The sequence below is a fragment of the Triturus cristatus genome, chromosome 4_2, assembly GCF_964204655.1.
Source record: "Triturus cristatus chromosome 4_2, aTriCri1.1, whole genome shotgun sequence".
NCBI lineage: Eukaryota > Metazoa > Chordata > Amphibia > Caudata > Salamandridae > Triturus > Triturus cristatus.
This window is the reverse complement of record NC_140586.1, coordinates 474,917,265-474,942,240: the sequence shown is the minus strand read 5'-3', so window position 1 is coordinate 474,942,240 and position 24,976 is coordinate 474,917,265.

Here is a 24,976-nt window from a genome sequence, read left to right as displayed (position 1 = left end):
TTCAGAGGCCAAGAGCAGTGCGTTTGCCTCCCAGCAGTCAACAACACGGCCAGCAATAACATCAACAGCACCAACAGGATCATCAGGCACATTTAAAAAAAACGGCAGGTGATTGGTTTCTACGGAAAGGATATTGTACATCCATGACTGATGCAAAGGTAAAAGAGGCCCAGGAAATCGGAGCACCCCTGAACATTGAGCGGATGCTTCAGGCCTATCTAGATGACACAACAGAGGTCTTCATGGAGCAAAGCCCATTGGTGTATTGGTATGGGAAAAGAAGCCAATGGCCAGTGCTCAGCAGGCTGGCGATAAAGTATGTGGCTTGCCCTGTTGCAAGTGTCTCTTCAGAGCGTGTTTTCAGTGCTGCTGGTGCCATTGTTACTGTCAAAAGGACCAGTCTCTCGCCCAAAAGCGTTGAGAGGTTAACCATGATGAAAATGAATCAACACTTTATACCACCGGAGTACAAAATACGTGAATCACAGCAGGAAGAGGAGAGCGACTTCGATGACATAAGTAGTGGGTTGTTAGACGTACTTCTGTCCGAACCACCAGAGTTTGAGGACGAGCTCCTCTTCCCTGACAACTAGGCTTTCAAATTGTTCTCCCTTCCTTTATTTGTGTGTGACTGTGTATCTGTTTTTCCGGTTCAAAATCTAATCACAACAAATCCATCAACAGTCTCCTCTTTTTATTTCCCTATTGGAGTTGCACGTCTGTGCATAACTGTCCACTCCACTCCTCAGGGTCCTGCTCCATCTTCCTTACTCTCCCTAAGTACATTTCAAGCAAGCCAGACATTGGATGGAGATGGAGAATAAAACAATAAATGTTGCCTCTAACAGTCCCTCCATATGAAGTGAAACGTGACTGCAACTATATTCCATTTTGTTTCCAAGCTGAAAGAAACTCATCACTGACTGCCAGAAGGCTAGGCAGGCATCAGATCAGACAGCCAAAGAGAACACCAAGACAGGTAATGAGTGATTATTGTGAATGATGGTGGCATGCATTGCATTGGATGCTGGCTGACTACGAATAATTGTGCATGAAGTAGAACTATACTAGTTTATCAACAAAGTAAAAATGACTCAGGTGTGGTGACAGTTAATGTTTCCTTGTTATTTAATAATAACCACATTGTACTCCGAACACTGCAGGTGCCGGCCAATATCCGTTGCAATTTTGTAATATGGAATATATTATAAACTTAATCAGTCAGTACAGACTGAGTTGGTGTTGGAGAATACGTACCACACGGTCATCATCATGATGCTGCTGAGCATACTATCTTTGCACACAGTCAGTTGGATCGGAGAAAATTGATGGAATAACTGCGTTTCATGGGCTGACTTAAAAGGTAAACAGTTTGAACAAGAACCACAGCAGACCTAGGCTAGATGTCCGTGTAGTAGTGTGGACTGGAGTAGAGTGTAGTGGTATGAGGGACAGTGGCGCATTGATTTAGTCACTTCATTTGGAAAACGCTAGGTTGCTGCAGTGCATATGATATTTCTCTGGCTCGGTCAAAATGTAAGTAAGGGGTAGGGTGCCTGGCCTGTGCCGCGGTTCTCCAGTTCTGTGGCTGTGCTGGCTCCGAGTCCTGTCCCGTTGTTGTTGTACCTTAATGCTGTAGAGTAGACACTATGTATCCTATCCAAGCTGCCTCAGTATGAAAGTGTTCTCTCCAGAGTGTTGTCTTCTCGTCTTACACTCCACTGTAATTGAGTTTATTGTTTTAAATGCAGTAATTTTCCAATACCCCGTTTGTCTTTCCATCTACACTTATAGGCCGGCCTTTAACCTGTGCTATAGTGGGAGAAACGACTCACACTTACCTTACCAATTCGCATCAGGCAGGCAGTGGTACCCAAGATTGATGTGCGGAGTGTCCATGGAAGGGAGGACCAAGAGGAATGACGAGAATGATGCAACTCCACATTTGGACCAGGATAATACAGTAACTTTAGTATCATTCATCATTCGTCTTTAAATTCATTTGATTGCTTTTTTTTTCCATCATTACGACTGTGTGTTGTGGTTTGTTTGGTAATTGATCCCTACAACTATTTTTTAATTTCCTTAGCTAGCTTGAAAAATAAAAGTAAGCCCGGTACAGCATGTAATTGGGTTCGGTCTGAGCTCTGAGGGCGGCAGACAGGCAAGGCAAATTTCAATTTCTTTCCTGACTGTACTGTCTCATTGGGTAATAGTAGTTATAGTAAGTACAACTCATTATCATTAACCATCAAGTTCTCTTCCTCAGCATGCATGCATTTGCTTTTTCTCACTTCATACTTTGATTTCTTTGATAATGGATCATGGTCGTCTTACAAGATTGCGTTTTACTTTTGTTGTGTCCATGCATACTGTCTGTTTTTCTTTCTCAAACCTTTCCCAAAACCCCACTTCCCATCCAGTCATCAATCCCTAACCCTCTTCCCCCGGGCTGTGTGATTTATATTGAGGTGTGATGTGATGACTACATTAAATGTACACCAATTTATCACACGCTTGCTGGGGCAGATGTGGTGAAAGCAACACTAATTGAATTTCAACTAAGGCAGGGCAAGGATCTTCTTCTGCTTGCCCACCCATGCTGTAGTTTACTTTGTGTTCTGTTCTACTACTCCTCCCACAGTCTCTCAGTCAAGTGACTTACTATTTCTTTTTTCAAATGCTATTGCCAGTGTCTACTGCTACCACCACAATAATGGCATCTTGTCCGTTAGTTTGGGAAACCAACCATGCAGCCATCAGTGTGCCGAACTTCATCATCAATCACAGGTAAGATAAGTTTGGTGGGAGGTATGGACTAGGAGAAGAGACTGACAGTACTATTATGACAATTAAAAATAACTCAGTGAGGTGTACTGCATCTATCGGTTTGTGTGTTACAAAATCGGCAGATCTTTTAAATCAAACACTGGCTGTGGGCATGCAGCAGCACGGAAACAAAGTAACAAACCATGTAACTTAGATTGAATTCGGAAAACTGTAACCCACCAAAAAACATTAACTTCGTATAAGTAAATAGTAAATAGTATATAATTTAATATCCCCTAACAAAAATAAACTATCCCACTCTGACCTAACCCACCCCCCTCCCTAACCCCAACCAATGTCCAAAACGAAACTAAAGTTGAAGAGTCCCAATGTCCGAAAAAATCCCCAATGCCCAAAAACCCACCCACCAACAAAAGGAATTAAAAAAGGGGCAAATGACGAGGTCCTCTATTGTCGGCAGGCCTTAAGGTGTTTGTCCACCAGGATCTTTACCCGCTATTCCAGGTTCTCCTCTAAGCGGGCCATCCGGCGGAGCAGCTGGTGGCAAAATGCCCTGCAGTTACATGCAGGGTGGGGGGCAGCAGTGCTTGAAATCGAAGTGCGGCGGCGGGCGGATGCCGGACCACGGCCCCGTGAAAGTAGAGGCAGGGCCTGACTGGGGCCCGGGGCATTGGAGGAGGCTCCAGCTGCAGCCGCCTCCTCCTCCTCCTCCGCCTGAGCCACCAGCCGGCGATAATGTTCGCAGATGGCCTCCAGTTTCCGGCGCCGGGCCCTAGCGGCCAACTCCTTCCTTGATGGTTTAGTGGATGTGGAAGGAGTATCTATATCAAGAAAGAAAAAGAACATGTTGTAGCCAATACTCTTAGCAAAACAGAAACACTAAAATCATTCAACACATAGTGTCACAGTATCACTAGCAAGCACAGTTCATAACATTTGTGATTTGGTGGTAAGTATCTCTAATCCTACTTCCTTGGACTCTAACATTTGTGGGAGTTTCCGACATTATAAATATATTCGTACTATGTACTCCGGTACACCAGTCGTGTTGTTCTTATCTGTAGTTTAGCCCAATTACATAACCTTATTGTAGCCGGCATGCCAGCTTAGTCAGCTAAGCTTGCACCCAAGAGAAACAGATATGAGCCACATGATGGAGGCTCACGTTAGTTTTATTTACTACTACTGTCTGCAGGTGGGGAAGCTCATATTTTTGTATGACGCCTTACGGCCGTTGGCACTGGCCATACTCTGTTACATGAGGGCAAATGGCATGCACAATTTCACTTACACCCTGCCATGGGTACTACAAAAAGGTTGATTATTTATCTGATCCAATGATCATTGCTTATATTCATATTATAGATGCTAATACGATACGACATCAGGTCAGTAGCGGTCGGTGGTGGGAGTGCTGCCGGGCGGTGAGTCGGTGACGTGGGAAGGTGCAGGGTGGGGATAGTAAACTATGGATTAAGGACAATCACAGGTAATTAAACAATACATGAAAAAAAAAATTGTTGCACGCACTGCATCGCATTCGGTGGTGCAGTGCGAACATTGAAAATAATTTTATTTATTTTTATGTTGATTACCTGTATTTGGCAGTAATACACAGTTTACTCGCCAGTGCCACCCAACTGTCCCCTCCCCATGTCACTGCCCGCCAACACTCCCACCACCAACTGCTACTGCAGAGGGTACTTTGCTTTCATCGATTGTGTAACCAATAACCATAAACAACAGATAGGCCACCCTTTGCAGGCTGGCTACCCCAATCGAAAATACATTAACAATATTAGGTAGGGAGTGGTCCCCAGAGTGGGAGGAAGGGGCTTCTGCTTGATAATATAGATATATATAAATATATATGACGTGCTTGCAAACTACTGCAAGTGTACTATATTCTGATAATACTACCTATATTCCCCTAGGCTTTGCTACTGTCACGCAGTTTCTTTTACAAGTAAGAATCTCCAGTGACACTTTCCACCTATACTGTCTATTGATGATAGTACATCCAGGCATACATCCATTAAAGTAAACGTTTATCCTTCTTTTTTATATCTCTCATACTTAGTTCGTTTCACCAACAACCACCCATGCTTCCGCTCCTTCCTTGATTGCCTTGGCTTTGAATTTGAACCAAACAACGCTGATTTTTGCTATCTAGCACTATCCACCCATACTGTGTCGCCCATCCAGGCAGGCATTCTTTCACCTTCCACCCATCCTTCAACAACTCATGCATCTGATCTGATTACTATCAGCCACCTATGCATGCTTCCAACAACATATCCTTCTCTGCCAGTCAGTCATATTATTTATCTTGCCCGTCCTTCCACCCTTAGTTCTTTCCCTCTTTGTTCAACACATCCATCAAGGTCATCTGATCTGAGTTTGTCTTCTCCATAAAACATTCACAGCTGATTTTGGAGTCAAATTAAAGTGGCCATTGGTTAACCTACTCACGCTGCTAATGCTAAGTAAAGGGTCTCTTCTTCAACCGTTGTATAATAATAGGTCGCACAGTACAGTGAAATAGTGAACACACTTCCATCTAGCTGTAATGTCAAGAAGTAATGACTTACCGCCACCGGCCACTGCTGCTGGATCCCCCCCTGTCTCTCCTGCAGGTGCCGCCAGTTCGCCTGCCCCCTCCGGAATGGCCGCATCGCCGGCCCCGACAGCATTGGTGGATGGTAGTGTGCCTAGAAAAAAACATCACAAATTTTTAGATGCCTGGAAACCTCCCCCTATTTTAAGTGTTCACTTGGAACATTGAAAAAAAAGTTAATGCAACATACATCAGCACTAGACAGTAAGTACAGTCAGTAGACAGACACTAGTAGTGATATGGTTCCACTTCCTAGGGTCATCTAGTCCTACTCTACTCTTTTGAAAGTTAGCCTGAGCCATGTGTAACCCTTTTAGATTCATCATGTCAACTACTCCTCTTTTGGCGCATATTTAATTATACCTGCCAGCTTATTGACATGTGCAGTAGATGCCTTTGAGGCCACTTGACTGTTGCGTACAAGTGAAGAGGTCGAAAAAAAAAAAACTTATTGAGTTTGTTTAGTTCATATTGCTTAGCCATCACATGCATGTTACACTTTTTGCCATGACTGCAAAATGCTTGCATTCACCAGTATACTATCTAGCGGCTAACTCGCAGCATTTTTCTCATATAATAGGCGGAAGATTCCCTTCTACAAACCAGAGATTTACAGAACATATTATGATGCAAGATGATGTAACCAGTATTTCTACGTTCTACGGTGAGGGGTCTTCCAGAATTCTAAAGATCTTGGCTCTTGTTCTTGTCATGCACTTGTAAATGTTTACTGTTTTAATCTTAGGCTTTTTGCTGGCTTATTGACTATGGCTGTAGTAAATTAAATTTCATATTAATGATGTACAGAGTTTGATACTTGTTTCAAATAAACCTTTTGAACTTACACATAGACTCTGTGGTATTTGGTGTGGTGGGGTGGACTTACACAAGTGAGTGAGCAAAATGGTGTTATTATGTTCTGGGTTGTCTGTCTCATTGATCATCAACATTGTGTATCTTCTTCGTGGGGGGGTCGGGAGTGGGACCCTAATGTGATACACTATAGCTAGTCGGTCAGGGGATCCTGGGTTCTTCGGACTGAGGTGTGATCAGTAAGGTCCAACCTCTCATCAGCAACATCCTATTTTGTTGTGCATAGTTCTGTATGTGGCTCTGCAGAATCACTAGACAATAGTAGTATCATGTACAATCCGATCAAAAATACTAGTCAAATATCTGGTTGGCCATTTTGTTTGTGGTAATTGTCAAAGCCTCAACATTGAGAAGACTTGAAGAGGACAACCCAAAGGACAGGACACAGTGGCTAGAACTATTGGTCAAGCAGAGTTTTATTATTCTAAAGAAAACATTCTATAAAGAGTGGGCGACTGTGCAAGGTTCGCTACACACAGAGTAATAATAGTAATAGTAGTAGTAGTAGTAGTAGTCGTACAGAGAGTCATAGCAGAGACAGTTAGAAGCAACTTAGTTAGAGGCAGGGATAAACAGAATTTGGAAACAGATAGTCAAGGTCAAACAAGTAAGCTTTTGTAAAAATAGAATTAGAAAGTGGAACCATAATTTATAGTTCAGAAAAAAAAGATGCAGTACAATTTAGGGAAATATAAATGTCAATATAACCACTGGAGGACTTACTGGGGCCAGCAGCAGGAGCCTCGGTAGAGGAGCGGTCCTGTGGTTCCCCCGCCGACTCCGACCCCGTCTTCTTGCCCCTGCATGGTGCTGATGATCATGTAAAATATAATAAAGAAAGAGACAAACATTAAGGAGTGCTGTGAAACAAATAATAATAAATCATTTGGAAAAATAAGTCAAACAACATTTTAGGAAACAAACAACAATTGCAATAAAATGGACCTATCTAATCAGATGGATCGACTACTGGCTTCTTCCTGCATTCACGGATCATCTACTTATTTATGAACACTCCAGTGTTCCATAATCATTCTAATTACAATACGAAGCCTAGTAAGTACCACCAGAACTACACCACCTATTCCAGACGGGCCAATTGTTCACTAAGTCTGCATTTCCATTTTTTTCAGCCATCAAATGCATAGATGAGATGGAGGACACATGCATAAATTAGTGCATATATACATACAACAAATTGTGGGTTGGTTGCATGATTCTGATCTAGTTCTGCTACTGACTGACCATGCTAAGCCTACCACTCACTAAACAAAGTACAAAAGGTTCGACGGAGGACTGGGGTAAGCAGCACTCAGTGACAGAGGAGGCGTCACGCAGACCGCATAAAACAATTATTTACTACTACTAACCAATATCTATCCACCACTATTTCACAGTAGGACAATGGAAGGACTAGAGTCTCTCTAGCAAATCGCATTACCTAACTTCAGTTCTGTAAAATAAACTCTTACATAATCAGCATCAGCACAAGCTAGCGCAAACTAAGTTGCAAACAAGTAAGAGTACCACCGAGCACCTGGGTCCTTAAATCAAAGAACATTTTGCTTTTTGGAACGTAATTTACCAGCAACGCTTGGCACGCAGCAGTAATCTTGTTGTTCATCAAATTTAATATACACAATCAGTTACTCACCAAGTCCGATGACCTCGACACCTAGCAGGTCCAACAGGTCCTGCTCCCAGTCCAGGATGTCGGACCACCGGTGGAACATGGCCCGGCGCACCTTCGCCCACCGACAGTGCCGCTCCTGGGTAGCGTACCCGGAGCCGGGCCTGCCGCCTGCTGCCAAGGTCAAGGGGAGGAGGCGCTGGATGAAGAAAACAACGGCTGCAACCTCCTCCTCCCCAAACAGTTGCCGGGCCTGCACCCCTGCAGGACGCATTCTGCCGCAAGGCAGGTGGCCCTTCTGTGCTCCTGCAGGTCCCTTGCCCTTGGCACTCGGTGTGCCCTTGGCCATGGTTCTGGGGTGGGTGGGAGGCGGAAAAGAAAAGTTAGAAGGGAAAAAAAAGTTAGGGGGAAGAAGATAGAAAGAACTTTATAAAAGTAACAAAAACACAGACAAAGTAGAAATAAAATGCAAAATATAAACTTAGGCAAAGAGAGAGATAGATAATAACTAAAAAAAAGTCAGAAACAATGCTTTAAAGACAAAGGATTGCAAAGATAAAGGGAGGATACAAAAGTAGGCCCAGAACCATAGCATAGAGTGAAAAACAAGATGGCCGCGCCCATTCGCGACCGCGTGGGTAAGTTCGCGCGATATTTCTCGCGAACATGTACTATTCATCGCGAACAAGTAAAATGCGCTCCCAAACACGTCAATGCACATCGCGAACACGCTATCCGCGACCCGGAACAGGAAATAAGGCATCGCGAGCGTGCGGGACAATTGAAAAACAAGATGGCCGCACCCGTTGGCGACCGCATGGGTAAGATCGTGAGATATATCCCCCGAGCATGCAAACAGCTCCCCGAACACGCTCACCGCGCTCCCGAACAAGAAAAAGCCATCGCGAATGGGCGCACCAAGCAACTACGCAAGCTCGCGAAGCTACGGGAAGCTGACCACACAGGGAAGGTGGGAGGGGCCGTGGCAGCACAGAAGACCATGCATGGCAAGCGGGAGGGTTAGTGCCAGCACAATGGCCATGATGGGCAAGAAGGAGGGTGCAGGGGCATGCACAAAGGACCATGGAGGATAGAAGGGAGGGTCATTACCTGGGCACAGACAATAGAGTTCAGGGGAAGGACACAACAGACCGCCCGGGGCAGGCAGGAGGAGTAGTTACAGCACAACAGACCAGGGAGGGCAGAAGGGTGTGGCAGTAAAATGGACCATGGAGGACAGAAGGAATGGGATAGGGGCATGGCATGTGGACAGGCAGGGTTTAGGTGGCAGGGACAGGTTACAGTCATCTGACAATGCTAGGCAGGTGGGAGGGGAGTGGCAACTCAACAGAACACTCAGAGTAGATAGGAGTGGCAAGTCCATGGAACATGGTGGGCAAAAAGGATGGAGCAGGGGCATGCACATAGACATAGGAGGGCAGGGGGAAGGAGAATATGGGCAGCACGCTAAGCACAGAGGCTAAGCAGGAGGTCAATGATGGGCCATAGAATTGGGCAATGGAGGGCAGGAGGAGTGGACTGGTATATCATGCTAAATGGAGGGCAGTGGCAGCACATCAGACCATGCATGGCAGGCGGGAGGAGGCTAGTCCATGGATTCAGACAACAGAGGATAGGGAGGAGGTTGATGGGGCAGCAAGCTAACTGTTCAGAGAAGGTGGGTATTAGGAACTTTATTGTTTTTAAAATGTGTGTCTGTGCAAACTACTTAAAATATGAACAAGTATGCAGCATAATCTCACTTTTATTCAGGAAGAAGAGGACGTTTGTGACTGTGACTCCGGGCTCACTTGGCAGAAGCCTCCAGCCCCCATCGCAAAATGTAATGCCCGTGAAAAGGGTAGGTGGACGCAGTGTTATATAGAACATAGTCCTGAGAGCACGATTGAAAATGAAAACTAGATATAGTATATGGTATAAACTATGCACGAAAAAGTGTGATATAAGATGAACTGGGACGTGAAATATAATATGCAATACATTTTGCGCAATGACAGATTGTGCGAGATAGCACAGGCACTAGCGCGTGCTCTGCGATATGCACCTAGGAGTGTAATATGCACAGGGCAGTGTTGTGTAACCTAACTAGTCTCTAAAGTTGCAATATAAAATATGTGCTGGGGAGTGTAACATTGCATATGCACTGTGACAAAGATATGGATCCCAGATTGTAATATGTATGGCATAGCGCTGTGCGTTATAACATAGGCATCGAGGAAGGCACGTTATATGGGGCAATATAACCCGTGCGAAGGCAAGTGTGGCATGACATATTCACGGGGTGGTGTTACAGTGCACATGGGCTAGAGAGTTTCATAGCATATGCACTAGCTGGTGGAATACAACACTCGGCGGGCACTGGTGGGTGTAACACAGCATTGGGCTCATCCAGGAGCTCACTGTGACTCTCAAGTGAGGTTTGTTTCCTTTCCAGAGATTAAAATAAAAAGTATTACACATCCGGCAGTGGGTGTGTGTTTTATTAACCGTGAGGGGGGTTTCTTACATAGTTTGGTCGAATTTTTGTCGAATCCCCTTTGAATGGCTTGGTGTGCGTGTGTATTAAATGTGCCCATCAATAGCTACCCATGTTTGTATACATAAACGACAAGGGTGTCTACTTGGAGAGTACCCACCGGCGGGGGCGCCGGGATTAGGCACGGTAGGGCATCAGACACGCCAGAGCTTCACTAGCGGTGTAAATACATTCCACGTAGATTCATTGTATCCATAGTCGCCTTTTAATGAATATCACGCAAATCGTCATGGTGATAGGTACATACGGTTTGTCCAGCATGTCCTAGGTGTTTCTATAAATATATATATTTTTTTTAAATAATAAAAAACAGAGGACGGCCCCGGGGGATGGGGTCCCAGGGGCCATAAGTGGCCTGAGGAGGGGGGCAACGCAGCCCCCCTCCTAAAGAATTAAAAAAAAAAAGGCCATGACCCGGGGGTTGGGGTCCCCGGGGCCGATTAAGGCCTTGGGAGGGGGGCTATGCGGCCCCCTTCCAAATTAATTTTTTTCAACAAAAAAAGTTAGGGTGCAGGCCCTGGGGGATGGGGTGCCCAGGGCCAATAAATTAGAAAAAGTAGGGGGGCCACACAGCCCTCCTTCTTAAAAAAATAAAATAAATAAAAGACCGGCATCGCGCCGGAGGCCACGCCCCCTCCTTGCAGCACTCTGCAAACGCGCCCCCTGGCCAGTTGTAAGTTGGGGAATTAATTCCCCTTCAATACTGAGGGTCCCTGAGGGCCAACTAGCCCAACAGGTATCTCCAGTATGCACCAGGGAGCTGCGTTGCAGACAGGTGTTCAGAGGCCACGCCCCTTTTTACACCTCTATGCAATGCAGCTCTGTGGCGCTTACTGGAGGTACATAGTGGGCTAGTTTGAACCTAGGGACCCTTAGGATTCAAGGGGAATTAATCTCTACACTTAGAACGGCCACAGAGTGTGTTTACACAGTGGAGAAGGGAGGGGACGGGCCCTGAGGTGACGTGTGCAAACACGCCCTATGGCGCGTTTAAGTTGGGGAAATAATTCCCCTAATATCCTGAGGGCCCCTGGGGGCTTACTAGCCCACTAGGTGCTTCCAGTAAGCGCCACTGAGCTGTGTTGCAGAGAGGTGGTCCAGGCCGTGTCCCTTTTTACATCTCTCTGCAACGCAGCTCTGTGGTGCTTACTGGAGGTACCTAGTGGTCTAGTTGGACCCTAGGGACCCTCAGGATTCAAGGGGACTTAATCTCCCAACTTAAAACGGCCACAGGGTGTGTTTACACAGTGGGGAAGGGAGGGGACGGGGCCTGAGGTGACGTGTGCAAACACGCCCTGTGGCGCGTTTTAAGAGGTAGTTTTAATCCCCTGCCCTATTAAATACTAGGGGCTTACAGAGGAGGTCATGCTAATCACAGGGGGACCCCAACGCATAGAGTTCCCTAGTGTATGTAGGTGTTTTCACTGTATTCTGAGTGTCTTTTAACATAGCACTGGCTCTAGGACTGGTTAGTCAGACTCAGTTACCTGAAAAAGTTGAGGGTACAGGATGATTTTGCAACAAGGCTTCTTTCTGCTCTTCTGTTTGTTCTTTCTGCACGTTATCCTTCTTCCTGCACTTTTCTTCGTCTTTGAGGACTTCTGTTGCTTCTTTCTGCATTTCTTTTTTTTCTTTCTGTGCATGTCCTATCTCTATAGGCATAGTTAGAAATTAGCATTTAAAAAACCTTTGAAATTCACTGAAAGAACCATAGGTTTCAGGCACGTTATAGTTAGGAATTAGCATTAAAAAACCTTAGAAATTCACTGAAGAAACCATAGGTTTCAGGGGTGTTATAGTTAGCTGGACTTTTCACTCGTACAAAACCATTGAAATTCCCCCGATGTAGTTAGTTCAGGTAACTATAACTCGCGCAACTGCAATGCACTGCTGATGACGTCACATATTACATCACTCATGACATGGTCAGTGACATCACTGATGACATCACTGATGACATCTCAAATGACATCACTGATGACATCACTGATGACATCATCCAGTGAATGTGTGTTTTTCTGAAAATTACATATGTTTTATATATGTATATCTCAAGGTCGATGGAAGAATAAATGGGTATATAAGTGTCAAAATGGATGATTTGTTTTTGAAAAATTGATTGTATAACTGACTAATTAAGTGTATCTTAGTGAATACACTGCCTTCTCTTTGCATACAGGGAGGTGCCTCAGAAGTCTCTTGGGTTCAGTCCCTTTGAGCTCCTGTATGGCAGGCCTGACGATCAAGGCCAGTAAGTGCCAGATTGGGCAGGGTTCTGTGGTGTACTTGGACACCAGGTAGGAAGCAGCCAGGTGGCGCCCCTATAACCCAAGATTGACACCATTCCTGCTTGAGAGCCCCCCAAGACCCAGACAGAGGTGAGAGCCTTTTAAGGTCTCACCGGGTACTATAGGAGGTTTGTTAAGGGCTACAGCACCATTGTTGCCCCTTTAACAGAGCTGAATTCCAGGAAGCAGCTCTTAGCAGGAGACTACTCCCCAGGGAACAGAGGTGGAGTGCCATAGAAAGGGAAGCTTTTGCTGTGGTCTGGGCACTGAAGAAGCTGAGACCATACTTGTTTGGGACTCACTTCCGGGGTTCAGACAGACCACAGGCCGCTCAGATGGTTGATGCAAAGGAGGGGTGAAAATCCAAAACTGCTGAAGTGGTCCATCTCCCTGCAGGGAATGGACTTTACGGTGCAACACCGCCCTGGCAAAGAACATGCCAACGCAGATGATCTGTCTAGGTTCTTCCGCCTTACTGAAGAGAACTCCCAGGAGGTTTGGTAGTTCTGGGTATGCTTCTGTCTCCTGATTGTTGCAGCACACATGTTTTACACAAGACTGTCGCTGGGCCAATAAATATTTATTGAAACATCCTAATCACCATCCTGTGTTTTTTCTGAGAGAAAGCAATCACGAGTGTCTGAGCAAAAAGAACTGTACTGTTTTCCACTATCCCTGAGGAATCAGGGTTATCATGTTCAATGGTTGCCAGAGACTACCTACACCACTGTAGAATACAGGGGGGTGGTAGTGGCACGCTGGAGCTAGCTAATTTAACGGCTTACATATCCTATGGGGGTGTCCGAAAGAGGTTGGGACTCCAAGCCCTCAGTTTAGGTCATCCAAAACGCGCAGGTCCTGGGGGACTCCTAGTTACTACAGAACATGGCACTGCCAACGTTGGTTTGGTTCTTATATAAACAGTACAAATCTGAGTAGTTTAGTCGTGCTTTCTCAGAAAGCCCTACTCACACCTTTTCAGACACCTCCGAAGTGGGAAGGGGAATCCGTCTCAGCTGAGCAGATATACTCTGTGTATTGGTTGAAGGTTTAGCAAGCTTGTAAGGATAAAAGCTTACCCATATTGTGCGAAACCCTACCTCTTCAACTTACTCTTCTCTTCTAAAAATGACTGAGCCCGCGAGTAGCTTGGGGGAAGACGAATTGGCTAAGGCTCTTAACATTACAGAAAACTGCAGACATGCAAGGACTATGAAATTGTTAGAACACAGCGTGCCCTTAACAGGTGACTGTGTTACCTTTGTGATTGAAGCACATGAAGTTTTCGCATCAGAGGTAGCCTATTCCTGGGTTCAGTTCCCACCTGCCGATCCAGTGACTAAATTGTTCCACACATACATTGTAGTTGAACCACCAGATGAATACATTCCATACGAAGACATTGAAGTCCCTTAACTTACCAGCAATATAAAATCTTGTTTAAAGGTGACCTCCCACACACAACATCTTTTGTGAGACTCGATCCGCTCAGCATAAAACGCGCAACCTGGCCGGTCTTAGCGACATACACTCCGGATCCCGAGATAGATAGACTACCAGTGCATGAAGTACGTAAAATATACAAAGACATAGTCAGGCTATACAGACATATTGTTCAGTTCTTCATGCGAACATTAACAGTCCAACCTGCAAGAAATGCACCAGCTGGTCCACATCAGACCACACCTACAATTAACCCACAGACACTGAAATCAGTAAGAGGGACAGTTCCTTCCAAATGGGAGCAAATTCCGTTCCGGATAGCACAAAACATTGCACAGCTAGAAGCAGGATTTCCACAAACGGGTCCGCATGAAAAAACATTGAATGTTAACCATTTGCTTGCCAATGGAGGTAGTTCCCTTGATTGATGATTGTACCACTTGGAGAACAATCTTTGCTGCAGTTTAAGTCAGAATACATGGTACTGCTTCCTTAGCAGTAGTTCCAAAAGTATTGAAACAAATACAGAATGAGTACAGGGCAGGACCTGCCCTGGACTTGGTAATGAAATTGAGGGGTGATTTTGCCCAATTCTCAGCAATAATACTGAGTAATATAAAGGGGGAGGCAGCAGCAGTGGCCATACACAGCCGCATAAGGGAAAAAGCACATAGAAACAGGGAGCGAGACTTACTAAAAATTATCGAAGAAACTTACGCTGAATTAGGTAGAATAATTTGGGAACCAAAGCAGGGAAGCCACAAATGATGGGTAGTTCCGACAAGGACAATTTGAAGCAAGCACCCTCTTCTTCTGAAAAGAAGTGTGATAACAAACAATCTTAAAATAACAATACAGAAAAGAATTCACGAGTGTCTCTTCAACAGGTGTCCTCTGAAAAGAGGTACAACCTGACGAATCATGATAAAACTAGGAAACCTGATAGGTATCAGGACACTGATACACGTTCCTTTCATTCTTTTCAAGATTCATCAAAAAAATCAGAGAGGGAAGGGCGATCAGAACAAAAGCAAGAAGATCGACCAAAGGCAAAAAGGGAAACACATCGCACTTCAGAATATATTAGCAAACAGGAAGAACAACCTAAAATGAAACCTCAATTTAAGAAGAAGAAAGTAGCTGGCTTAAAAATTACACATGCCTAGGTTACTGAGGACTCAGCTTCTGAACAGGGTATGGGCTCTGATGATGCTAGACTGCACGGCGAAAGTAGCTTATCAGAACCTGAAGGATTTTCTGTTGACAGCAGTGTTGAATGAGCATATCACGGTGGAAAACCCTGATACCAGAGTTAGCGTCGCGCATAGACTGTATGAAATTACACTTCAAATAGAGGGGGATATCTCGAGAAAGGTTAAAGGTCTCTTTTGTAGAACTTAACATATGGATCTGACATACTGCTAAGAGAAAGAGATTGGTCATCTGAGTTTGTGATGGAGTGCCCAAAAGGGAAAATGTAATTTTGCCTGCTTTCTCTGACTTCGTTTCAGAATCTCTAAAACATTCATATGCGCAGGAGTGGACACTAGCGCTATCTCCGGCATTATACCGCAACCATGTAGGGTGGGACGTGGAGTATACCCACCACGGAATCCTGTTAAAATCTACTCCAAATCCACAGAGATAGTACCCTATAAAGACAATACAAAAACACAGGTCAAAGAAATCTTAGAACAACTTGAATACCAAGGTGTGATTGAGACTTGCACCGCCCGATAAATAATCCTTTGCTGCCAGTAATGAAACCTGACAATACATATCGTCTAGTTTTAGATAACCGACATTTGAACACATGCACACAAACATTTGCAGTTCAAAATGCACACAGTGCCACATTTTTGAATAACATTGTGCAGAAAAAGCTACAAAACAACATTAGAGTTCTCGAATGGATTGGTCTGCCAGAATATAGCTCCAGAAAGCATCTATTTGACAGCATTTTCTGCGACCGGCACTCAGTGAAATTTTATGCGTTTGCCTTAAGGGTATAAGAACTGCCCAAGGTTATTCTCAGCAAGAGTATCAAAATTACTACAAACATTTGACAAGGAGGCTGTGTCTTATGTAGATGCCATCTATCTGATGGACAATTAATTACTTGAACAATTGAAAAGGGTGAACCATATAATTATGGGATTCGCCAATTTGGGCTACATATTTTATTTCAAAAAGTCAAAAATTGCCCATCTCAATGTCCTGTTTTTGGGATATGAGCTATCAAGTAAAGGCAAGAGCCTGACAGCCAACATTTTAGAAAAATGCACACTGCTCTAACCTCCTACGGTTCGTAAAATGTTTGCAATTCATCTTTGGATTTCTAAATTTTGTAAGAGCATATATTCTAAATTACGCAGAAAGATTAAAACCTTTCTACAATTAAATCAGACCTGATTTCATACCACATCAGTGGACACAGCAACACACAGATACTCTCCGTTCAGTTCAGGCTGACATGATAGTATCTAAACACTTACACACACGTGCATTATCAGGATATGCTTACCTCACGTTCAATAAAGGTGAGACAGTTCCAATTGCTTTCAAATCATATTTAAACACAAATGATGCAATGCGAATTGTGGCAGCTGAAAAAATATTGACCGCAGTACAGACTACTGTGGTGAGAGAAAGAGCACTAGCGCAGAGGAAAAGCATAATCGTTGTAACCCTGGTACCAACTTTAGAAGCTGTTACCAAAACAAGCATTCTAAATGCGAAAGCACTACATCTGCGATGGATACAATGGGATAATTCTCTCACTGCAACAGATGTAGATTACAGATATGATTCTACACTAAAAACACAAGTGTTCCTGCAGTACGAACAAGAATACCCTCTCCCGAATGAAATCTTGCCTCTATAGAATTATGAATACATCATTTATACTGATGGATCTGATCAGCCTGTCATAGGAAGTCAACAGCAATATAGTGCTGCATAAGCTACAGTGAAGGGACGTATGCGGGACGGCAAGTTCCATCCCAGCAATACGACTATGCAAATCTCAAGGGGATTGTACAGCACATTTGGCAGTGCTGAAAGCCCTGACATTGGCACCTCAGCACACGGATCGGGAATTCCCCACACTGATAGTGTGGGATTAATTTTACTGTGTGTAGTCTTACCATGAATATCTTCATTACTGGGGCCAGAATTCCAAGGGTTCACAACTAAACACAAGTTGTTATGGGAAGAAGTGGCAAAGCTAAAAGCATGCCTGCCACAGGGTCAAGTTATTCACACACTGATTCACCAGGGTGTTGGCATACACATTGAAGGAAATTCTCTGGCTGATGAGACCACCAAGGTGACAGTGCGAACTGCTGCAGTTGCTGCAATCACTCATTCTAGCACGAGGATAGACGGAGACATACTGATAGCTGTCAATGCCTCAAAGAATGGCTCTGCCATTCCAAAAGACTTTCCACTAAAATATTCCAATACATTAGATGCGCAAAACACACATTGTGCTCAAAGTGCATGAGTGGGGGAACACAGTTATACCAAACAGTGATCGAAGATTAGGTTTAATTCTAGCTACACACAAGGGTCTGGACACACAGGAGTCACTGCTACAGTTTCATTACTGAAGAGACGATTCTGGTGGCCAAGTTTGTCTAAACAAACAAAGGCTTATGACTTAAAGTGGAACATCTGTTAGCAAATGAAGGGTTCCACCGTAGAACGGCCACCACAAACACCATTACTCATTTCAGACAGACCTTTATTTGGATCACTACGGCCCCTTAAATTCGGACGGGGCATACAACTACATCTTGGTGGCTGTGAATTCATCCTCTAGATTTCTATTGGTTTGGCCTCAGGCCTCAGCTGATGCTCGAACTGTTATAAAGGATTTGCGAGTCTTTATCAGGACAAATGCAATTGGCATGTTACATTCCGACGTGGCACTGAGTTTAGCTCTTGAGCTAACAAGGAAGCCATGGAAAGTATGGGCGTGGCCTTGCGGTGCTCCTCCCCCTACCATCCCGTGGGAAATTCTGTGGTGGAGAGGAAAAACCAGAACCTAAGCAATCCTTAACAGCAAGGATATTCGGTGCGGGTGGTAGTTGGGTCAATAACCTATACGGGGTCCAGAATATTATGCCAAGAAAATCCGTGGGAGGACGTGTCTTCTATGAGATCCTGTTTGGGACAAGAATGTGGGTAGTTGACCTCGATTGGGCCAGCAAAGTGGCGGAGGTAAAACCATTTGAATTGAATAATCATTTGGCTGTTTTACCAGAACTCAATGAATTCTGGGCATTACAAAGCAACGTCCAAGGATAACACACCTCCACTTGGGAAGTCAAACCGGTTCTGGCAAGACTTGTCTGGGTCCCAAAGGTTAGGGATCTGGTCAGAGAAAAGATTGTGGACAAGAAGGAGTTTGGGCCATCTTACAGAACACCTGTACCTGTCCTGGCTCTTCAAGGAACAAGAACAGTACTTCTTCCGCCTCTTGCCGTCCGAAAAGAAAAAAGATTTGTCTCCATTGATTAGATCAAATCACACTATGTGCCCGATTCTCAACAGCAGGTCGCATGGAATCCTGAGTAGCCGCAGATCGCCTCTCGCTACTATACAGGAAGTTCAGATGGAAAGACTAATAAAGTTCCAAGACTCCTCTGCGCAAGAAGCCAGAGTAGCCAATAACGGAGTACGAATTATACCTGTTGAAATCGAACAACATCCAAAACAAATTGAAACGCAAATTACAATTCGGCCCAATAATGAACTTTACATCAATGTGCCTTTTAATTTGGATTTCCATAGTAACTGTCTTTTTCCTACTACTAAATGGACAGGCGCCTATGGCAAGCCCGTCTGTGCCCGTCCATGTCTAGCTGACACCAGAGATGCTGACGGTCAGACAGGCGCTAAGTTGGTGTACCCTCAGGACGAGCTGGTCTCCATCGGCAGGGGGGTCAGTCCATGCGTTAACTCAGTGGATGTTCTTCCTGATGGCCCTTTTTGCTGTAGGTACTGTGGGTTTATCTCCTGGACTGCTGTTTCCTCCCCACACCCTTCCTCTCAGGCGATGAAACTGTCTAGCCTAAACTGCAGTGCTTTAGTAAAATATTTCTCAGAAATTTACCATATACTTGATGAGGAGTCAACCGACATCGTTTTCTTGAAAGAAACTTGGCTCATGGCCAATACGGAGGCAGAACCTGGATTAGCTCTGCCCCAAAGGCTATATTATCATGACTCGTAACAGAGGGGCGCGGGGGCAGTGGCATCTCCAACTGGATCCTTCACTCCCTTGATACCCTTATTCCCGCCAGGTGGGCACAGAGCCGGAGCAGACATTCCAGCCCCTGGTTTAACAGAAATCAGGCTGCAGCCCGGAAAGTCTGCAAAAGTATGGAGTGAGCATGGAGGAGGGAATATGATGCAGTTCTGAAAGGGAAATATAGGGCAGCTATCAAAGATCACCATAAGGCTGTTCAGAGGGAATAGAGCTGCTTATAATGCAGAGGCGATTAGAGATAGTGGCAACCCAGCCAAATGCATTTTCACCATACTTAAGGATCTTAAATCATTGGGGCAACCAAAAGCACCCTACCTTTCTTCTAAACAGCAATGTGAGGTTCTGGTTACCTGCTTTGTTAATAAGGTAGAGAACATCTACAGCGCCTTTCCTCACTCTACAGTTAGGAATTATCCTTCTCATTGGCCTCCTGTTGCCCAGGCTCTTTTGGCATTTACGGCACTCTGAGAGGAGGAAATGCACACGATTTGCAGGAAAATTAAACGAGGTTACCTTGCAGATCCCATTAAAAATGACCAATTTCTTAAATCCCTGCCTTTGCTCCTCCCCCATTCTGCAAGTAGATCAAATGTTCATGTCCATGGCGGTTGTCCCTAGGGCCTGGAAGCTGGCAAAGGTGGTTCCTCTATTTAAAAAAAAGTACACATTAGATGACTCTAAGCCAGAGAACTACCGCCCCATCTCTCTTTTTCCATGTGAATCCAAAATTACTGAAGCGTACATTAATTATATCCTCACACAGTTTATTGAAAACAATAACCTGCTTGACCCGTCACAAAAAGGGTTCCGCACCCGTCACAGCACGGAGACGGCTCTCCTGGCAGTGATTGACCATCTAAGGGGCACACTGGATGTAGGGCAGGATCTGCGCTGATATTATTAGACCTGAGCGCTGCATTCAATACAGTGTCCCACAAAATCTTACTACAGTGTCTGAAGAAGGCCGGAATTGAGGGCCTGGCCTTGGGCTGGTTTGCTTCCTTCCTTTCCGAGAGAATGTTCCAGGTATCAGTGCCCTTTCAGCTCCAACGTACATGCCATCCAGCAAGGGGTCCCACAGGGTTCGCCTCTCAATCCTACCCTTTTTAACATTTAAATCCAACCTCTGGCTGCAGTGGCGAGGAGCAGATGACTAACTGTGGTATCATATGCTGATGACACACAGTTAGTTGTGGCACTTTCTAATGACACCGCGCAGGACGCTTTCAAATTTAGGGAGGACCTAACAGCCATAGCAGACTGGATGACTACCAACTGCCTCCAATTGAACGAAAGCAAATCAGAGATCCTGAAGGTAGGGAAGGATGCTGCATTATTGAGTGAGCAATGGTGGCCATCTACTCTGGGCAGCCCTCCTGTCGCTAAGCAGACTGTAAAACATCTGGGAGTTTGGTTGGATTCCGCCCTTACCTTTCATGCCCAAACTAAAGTGGTAGCCGGGAACTGCTTTGAATTTTTACATGGGCTTTAGGCACTGTTAGGCTTTTTCGATCCTACCATTCCGCAGGTCATTGTCCAGGCCAGTATTCTCTCTAGGTTGGACTATGCCAGTTCACTCTATTTGGGTATGAAACAAAGCTGAAATTCAAAGCCTACAAAGGGCGCAAAATGCAGCAGCCCAGACGCTACTTGGTATGCCAAGAACATGTCCTACAACCAGCGCTATTCGTAAACTGCACTGGCTGCCAGTGAGAAATCGCATTGAGTTTAAAACCCTCTGCATCGCTCACAGAATTCTGAATCTGCAGGCCCCAGATATCCTGGCGAATCTCCTCTCACCTTATGTACCCACTCGCTGCCTACACTCATTGGGAGCAAAAGACCCACAATTCATGGACGGAATGCAGAACAAATCAAAACATTCACCCCAGTCAAGAGATCTGGGTTAAGTTCATCATTCCTTTGCTCACCATGCCACCCCAGTTTAGACCTGGCCATATGCAAATCAGTCTTGACCCTGTGCCTCATGGGAACAGTCCAGCCCGAACTGCAAAGCCAGGTCCTCCCTGGACTGGAAACTAGCATCCTAGGTCCGGTTTTGGGGTTTCACCCCTCTTCAGTCCGGAAAGCTTGATTTCAGTGGCACAGTGAGCCAAGGACCCACGTCTGGGCATACCTGGCGCACTTAGGGCGAGAACGCAAAAGACACACAATTGATGGACGGAATGCAGAAAAAATAAAAACATTCACCCCCAGTCAAGAGATCTGTTTTAAATCCATCGTTCTTTTGCTCACCATGCCACCCCAGTTTAGACCTGACCATATGCAAATCAGGCTTGACCCTGTGCCTCATGGGAACAGTCCAGCCTGAAATGCAAAGCCAGGTCCTCTCTGGACCGGAAACAAGCATCCCAGGACCTGTTTCGGGGTTTCACCCCTCTTCAGCCAGGTTAGCTTGATTCCAGTGGCACAGTGAGCCCAGGACCCACGTCTGGGCATATCTGGCGTACTTAGGGGGAGAAAGCAAAAGACACACAATTGATGGACGGAATGCATAACAAATCAACACATTCACCCACAGTCAAGACATCTGGGTTAAATCCATCATTCTTTTGCTCACCATGCCACCCCAGTTTAGACCTGGCCATATGCAAATCAGCCTTGACCCTGTACCTCATGGGAACAGTCCAGCCTGAACTGCAAAGCCAGGTCCTACCTGGACCGGAAACAAGCATCCTAGGACTGGTTTTGGGGTTTTACCCCTCTTCAGCAAGGATAGTTTGATTCCAGTAGGCACAGTGAGCCCATGACCCACGTCTGGGCATACCTGGTGCACTTAGGGCAAGAAAGCAAAAGACACACAATTTATAGATGGAATGCAGAACAAATCAAAACATTCACCCCCAGTCAAGAGATCTAGTTTAAATTAATCATACTTTTGCTCACCATGCCACCCCAGTTTAGACATGGCCATATGCAAATTAGCCCTGACCATGTGCCTCATGGGAACAGTCCTGCCCGAACTGCAAAGCCAGGTCCTCCCTGGACTGGAAACAAGCATCCTAGGACCGTTTTGGGGGTTTCACCCCTCTTCAGCCAGGATAGCTTGATCCCAGTGGCACAGTGAGCCCAGGACGCACATCTGGGTGTACCTGGCGCACTTAGGGCGAGAAAGCAAAAGACACACAATTGATGGACAGAATGCAGAACAAATCAAAACATTCACCCACAGTCAAGAGATCTGGGTTAAATCCATCATTCTTTTGCTCACCATGCCACCCCAGTTTAGACCTGGCCATATGCAAATCAGTCTTGACCCTGTGCCTCATGGGAACAGTCCAGCCTGAACTGCAAGCCAGGTCCTCCCTGGACCAGAAACAAGCATCCTAGGACTGGTTTTGGGGTCTCACCCCTCTTCAGCAAGGATAGCTTGATTCCAGTGGCACAGTGAGCCCATGACCCACGTCTGGGCATACCTAGCGCACTTAGGGCGAGAAAGGAACAGACACACAATTGATAGATGGAATGCAGAACAAATCAAAACATTCACCCCCAGTCAAGAGATCTGGGTTAAATCCATAGTTTGTTTGCTCACCATGCCACCCCAGTTTAGACCTGGCAATATGCAAATCAGTCTTGACCCTGCACCTCATGGGAACAGTCCAGCCCGAACTGCAAAGCTAGGTCCTCCCTGGACTGGGAACAAGCATCCTAGGGCCGGTTTTGGGGTTTCACCCCTCTTCAGCCAGGATAGCTTGATCCTAGTGGCACAGTGAGCCCAGGACGCACATCTGGGCATTCCTGGTGCACTTAGGGTTAGAAACCAAAAGACACACAATTGATGGACAGAATGCAGAACAAATCAAAACATTCACCCCCAGTCAAGAGATCTGGGTTAAATCCATCATTCTTTTGCTCACCGTGTCACCCCAGTTTAGACCTGGCCATATGCAAATCAGTCTTGACCCTGAGCCTCATGGGAACAGTCCAGCCCGAACTTCAAAGCCAGGTCCTCCCTGGACGACTGGAAACAAGCATCCTAGGACCGGTTTCGGGGTTTCACCCCTCTTCAGCCAGGATAGCTTGATTCCAGTGGCATGGAGAGCACTGGACCCACGTCTGGGCATACCCGTTCCACTCAGGGTGACAAATGCAAAAACAACAGTTGGTGGACAGAATGCAGAACAATGTCATACATTCACTGCAGTACAGAGATCTGGGCCTAAATTCATCGTTTTTTTGCTCACCATGCCATCCCAGTTTGAACCCAGCCATATGCAAATCAGTCTTGACCCTGTGCCTCATGGGAACTGTCCAGTCCGAACTGCCAAGCCAGGTCCTCCCTGAACTGGAAACAAGCATCCTAAGACCGGTTTGGGGGTTTCACCCCTCTCCAGCCAGGATAGCTTGATTCCAGTGACATGGAGAGTCCGTACTCTTGCTAATGTTTGCAGAGGATCGGAAATCTTTATTGGTAGACAACAAAAAAGGAGCGGCAGAGCCGCTGCTCGTGCTCCCATTTGTGGATGTGAGTGTCTGTGTTCCTGATAAAGTTTGCAGAAAACTTTATTGGCATACACCAAATGGGAAAGTTACTATGGGGATGTTCCATTTTTATATCTCATTAGGTCGAGCCCTGAGTAAGCGCTACTCTGGGGTTGATCTGTGGTAGTAGAGTGTGGGGGAAAAGCCACGCCCACTCCCCCGCCCACTATTTCATTGGCTTGTGACTTTGTCCTTGCTAAATGCTGCCTTCCGATTGGTCCCTCCTTATGATGGCCATGTCGTCATTTGTACCCTTCCGTGACTACTGGCCCCTTTACTTCGAGTGTTGAATGGTATGTGCTATTTAGGTTGTGAGCACTTTTTTCTTTAATGAGGTTCTCTTTCTGCCCATGCCTTCTCGTCGCCTCCCGCAGTCCATGCCTTCTCGCCCGCGCCCCCACCTCCGCACACACTCCCGTGTTTGTGCCTTCTTCTCCCCCACCCGCCCCCAATCCTGTTTGCAATGCAATAGGTCTTGGGTAAATGTGAGTCCTATTGCATTGCAAATGCTTGTTTTTCTAAGCAGTCACCATTGAAGTTTGTCTCTCTCCTGCATCACTAGCTCTAACTCTGCAGCATGTGCTGAATAAAATTCATTTTGCTTTGTTTATTTCAAAGTACACGCAGGTCTCCATCAACAAAATTAGCCGCCACCGCAGTGACATCAGCCACCAGGTCGGCAGCATGCCAAAACGCCCGGTAGCGAGTCCGGCACTGACAGAGCTCATCAACCGAGGCACACGGAGAACGAGGCACTAAGTGAATACATCCAGGTCGCCTGGTCATTCTACTCACACAGAATTCCACTGCTTGCAAAACAGTGGCACACAAGGGTGCCATTGGGTACTAATGCCCCCCTCTGGTTAATAGTAAACAAAACTGCAATAATGGATGTGCAGTACGTGCGCCCCTCTGACCCATAGTCCCTTTGTCACTACACCTGCTGTCGGGCCGGCTTTCGCACTGGTGGTGCCCGGTTCGACAATCATTTTTGGTG